The sequence below is a fragment of the Chiloscyllium plagiosum genome, chromosome 38 (genome assembly GCF_004010195.1).
Source record: "Chiloscyllium plagiosum isolate BGI_BamShark_2017 chromosome 38, ASM401019v2, whole genome shotgun sequence".
Classification (NCBI taxonomy): domain Eukaryota; kingdom Metazoa; phylum Chordata; class Chondrichthyes; order Orectolobiformes; family Hemiscylliidae; genus Chiloscyllium; species Chiloscyllium plagiosum.
This window is the reverse complement of record NC_057747.1, coordinates 11,475,015-11,479,983: the sequence shown is the minus strand read 5'-3', so window position 1 is coordinate 11,479,983 and position 4,969 is coordinate 11,475,015.

Below are 4,969 nucleotides of genomic sequence, written 5' to 3'. Positions count from 1 at the left end.
TTAAAAATCACACAACACCAGGTTGTAGTCCAACAGGTTTATTTGGAAGCACTAACTTTTGGAACGCTGCTCCTTTATCATTCACACTCCACCTGATGAAGGAGCAGCGCTCTGAAAGCTAGTGCTTCCAAATAAAGCTAATGGACTATAACCTGGTATTGTGTGATTTTTAACATTTCTTTTCAACCTGTGCTCACTATGCTTTCACTGAGCACAAGGTTAATTCCATGGAAGAAGGTTTTTGTCTCATTTTGTTGTGTCCTTCCTGTTTAGCTCTGGAGTCTTTATCACGAAATGTAAAAACAAGGAGCAGAAGGAAATCGGTTGATTCCTCAATCCAGCTCCGACATCTAACAAGATCAAGGCTGTTCTGATTGTAACTTCTAATCCACGTTTTAACTTACCCTTGATAACAGTTTCACCCCTTGCTTAACAAGAATCTATTTAACGCTTCCTTATAAATATTTTACCATCTTTCAGGAAGAGAGTACCAAAGACTCAGTACCCCCCACCACCTCTCCCCCAACATGAGCCTCATCATTGTTCTAAATGGGTGGCCCCTTAATTTTAAACAGTGACCTTAGTTCTATATTCTACATAAGAGGACACATCGTCTGCACATCAACCCTCTCAAGATGCTTCAAAAGTTTGCGTGTGTCTACCAAATCAGCTTACTCTTCTAAACATAAAAAGTGGATTGATTGATTGATTGACTGATTTCATTTATTGTCACCTGTACCTAAGTGCAGTGAAAAACTGAGCAGTACAGGTGGATCATACAGATCATAGGCTGATAGAAACTTGGACAGAGTGAGGCATACAGGTTACACTGCACAGGAGACCCATGAAGCAAGATCAACATTAACAACTTCAACATTATTTGAAGATAGAGGCTCCATTCGTCAGTCTAATAATGAAAGGGAAGAAGCTATTCTTGAACTTCTTGGTGCACGTGTTCAAGCTTTTGGGTCTTCTGACTGATGGAAGAGTTTGTTGGAGAGCCTTACCAGAGTAAATGAATCTTTGATGATGTTGGCAGCCTTTCCACTGCAATAAGAGGTATAAATGGAATCCATGAATGGCAGGTTGGCTTCCGTGATGGTCTGGGCTGTGCACACAACTTGCAGTAGTGTCTTACAGTCTTGGGCAGAACAGTTGCCATACCAGGCTGTTATACACCCGATAGCATATTTCCTTTGGTGGATCTCTATGAGTTGGTGAGGATATATATGGACATACAAAATTTCCTAAGGTCATCTGAGGAAGAAGGGGCATTGCTGTACTTTCTTGACCATTGCACCAATGTGGGAAGTCTAGGAATACAAGTCTAGTCTGTCCAAACTTCCCTTATTCCAGGTAGTAATCTGGTAAATCATGTCTGGACTGCTTCCAATGCATTACTATCCTCATCTAAATAAGAAAACTAATACTGTTTTCAGTAATCCAGATGTGCCCTATATAACCCCAATAATCTTCATACATTTGCATTCAATTCCCCTCGCAATAAATGATAACATTCGATGAGATTTCCTAATTACTTGCTGTACCTGTATACTACCCTTTTGTGATTCATGCAACAGCAAAGTATGAGTACTGCATCTGTAATACTAAAGGGTCACCTTAAATGAAGATTCATGTCCTACATACTGCGTTTGTAACAAATAACAGAGCACTTCATGCACAATTTAAATAAAATATGTTACAGTGAGCCAGCAGGCATGCAGGTAAAATTGTGAGTGATGTGAAATAGGAACCAACTCACAATAACACCTTATGTACTATTGCACAACACAAAATAACTTATAGTGCATTAACTTGTCCATGGAACATGTGCACAATTACAGAGGGAGGAACTCAAAAACATATCCAGATAAAGACATCAGAAGGATCCTACATTTCTGCAAACATTTCATATAACTTCATTAAATAAAATCTCCATTGATGAGACTTAAACATACACCGAAATAAAGTAATGAAATCATTTTTTTATATGCACAATTTTCTAAGATTAACAGGCAGTTTCATAATGGCTTAAATCAGATAGTGACTTCAGACATTGTGCTGTTGATGATAAAGATATGTGAATCCTTTGCTTTTCACAGAGAGTGAAAGATACAAATCAATAATGTGCACGGTAAAGCTGCTTTACCTTCTTGTAATTCAGGCATGTGAAAACAAGAAAGATGAAACTTCAGTCAGATATTTACAGTGAATTTGACAAAGATTTACTCACTTGAGTTAGAGAATATTGACATTAAAGACCATCTATCAGAACCTCAGGGTGCCCAACAGCATCTTTAAACATAGCTCCTCATGCAATGTAGGAAATGTGACTGCTAATATGTGAACAGCAAGATTCCACAGACAACAATGTGATAATGATAAACCAATCACTTTTAGTGATGTTGGGTAATGCATGAATGTTGACCAGGATATCAGGAGAGCTCTACTGACACTGACCAAAACGGTGGTGCTTTCGAAAATTCAAAGATGCACATCCAAGAATGATTCAGTTAAGCCATTGCTTTCAAGACAAGTGGCCATTTCCTGCTTTGTAATCACCTTCTATTCAATCAAGATGATCAGCCTCTGTTCATTTGCATGTGTGCCATATTAACGTTCTTCCTTTTTTGGTATATTGCGTGCAACTCTGACCATCAACCTGTTATTTCTTCCAAGTTTAATGCTTGCTTGCTGGGTTGCAGGGGGAGAAAGTCAGGGTTTACTATCACTAATTTGTCAAAAAATCTGCCCTGTTTATGTGTGCCAGGGTCTGCTTGGCAGGTCCAGCAATATGGATGTGCTTCTGTGTTGAAACTGTCTTGCACTCCCTTTTGCAACGTCACTATGTGACAAGCCACATAGGGTACATCAAAGGATGTTAGTAAGCCATTGCTTTATCTGACAGGATTTGTTGTCTTGACTTCCTTTGGAATAGGACTCACAGTGCAACTAATTTCTTGTCAAAACTTGTCCATCTCTAAAGGTGCTGGTGGTTGAATGGACATCATTTCTTTTCATTTACAAATCTAGGGTGGAAGTCTTAGTGACAGAACAGGTATGAGATAATAATTAAGCTACCATTGACTGCTAAAGTTCAATAGAACCCAAGCCTTCTCAGGAAAGTAAAAACCGAAAAAACAAATGCAGGAGAAGTAGCTAATAGGCACTGCTTTAATGGCCATGTCTCCTTTCCACAAAGCTCCATATATGAACTGTTATATGGACGTTCGGGTTACCCAAGTGAATTTTGGTGCCTAGAAATGCAGTGAAGCACACACACTGAATTAGGGCTACTTCCTGAAACTGCATTCTGGTGTAAATTTGATAGAATTCTGGAACTGTCACTCTTCTCCTGCTCTCACTCATTGCACCCCTTGCATTCTGATTTGATGTGACTTTCCTTTTTGTTGAACCCAGCAGATGACTGCTGCAATGATATTGATAAGTAAGCAGCAATAAAACAAATTGCATTCTGTGTGCAATTACATGTTCGTCAAGATGAGGTGAGTGGGAGTTTTCCTGTTTCAATAATGCACTGTCACACACTGCTAGGTGAGGAAAAACACAGTGTAAAGCTCCATCTGCTGAAAACAAATGCTTAAGGAAAACTAGAGAAGAAAATTTGTATTTCATTAATGTAGCACCTCTGTTCTGTGGCTTTTATACTCCAAAGAGCCAGCTGGTTGAGGATAGAACTGGACCCAATCTTCATACACTTTTATAAATATTTAAATGCTGAACTACACAATGCAAGCATATACCTCCTAACCCAACAACCACAATTTCAGTCTGTGGTTATTTATAATAAAAGCCCAACACCTGCATAAAATTAAGCATTATTAATGTACACTGACAGTGGTTTTTGAGTGACAGTTCCAAATTATGAACAACCTTTGTGATATCTATATTGAGACAGTCTAAATTCATGTCTAATTTTACAACTGAAAATGTAATAATCAGGATAGGTGCAAACTAGCCTAGTCTTCAGTGGTGCCATGTTTCAAATGAAACATTAAAGTGAGATTCCCATTGGCGTCTACTGTGGATGTAAAAGATGCCAGGGCGTTATTTTGAAGAAGAACAGTAAGATTCTCGCAGTATCTTGGGTAATATTTATCCCTCAATCAACGTCACTGAAAAATCAGCATGTTGGCTCATTAATCTCACTGCTGTTCCTGGGATCTAGCAACATGAAAACCAAATAGTGCATTTCTTTACTGTAACTATCCTTTAATTAGATGTGAAGTGCTTTTGAACATATTTAGGCCTTCAAAGGTGCTGTATGAATATTTTCTGTTTATTAACTGTATCACACACTTGCCACTTGTTGGCCCAAGTCTGGATATTGTCCAGATCCATTGAGCTGGACAATACATTATCAAATTAAAAAAACTGGAATACATTATCAAATTAAAAAAACTGGAATACATTATCAAATTAAAAAAAACGTACAAGAACCAGGACAGAAATAAAATACTGCCTTATTTTAGAAATCTAAATTAAACACAGAAAATGCTGATGAAACTCATTAGGTTTGGCAACATCTGTGGAGAGAGTATCCTCCTCAGTATCCCAATACTTTTGGTGCTAATTCTATCAGTTATGTTTACAACAACGTATTAGTTTGACAATGATTTTGAGCAAATAATTCACAAATATCTTTTTTTGTACTCTCAGGACAAGAAACATGATCAGAACCTCCCCTGACTATATCAATACAGCTCTCAGCATTCATTTACAGTTTTCTCTTTTGATCCTCCTTAAGTTCCAGACACGATGCTCCGTACTCTCTCCCCTCCTTCCCTGCTCAATCTGTTGAAAACCAGAGTATCATATAGTTCCCTATCTTCCAAGCACCTCAGAATGCTGAACATTCTTTCATTCACTCACTCAATTTTCTGTTAATTTGTATCCTTTCAAAGCCCAGTTTTCACACTGTCCATTCATCCGAGATCCACTTCATCTC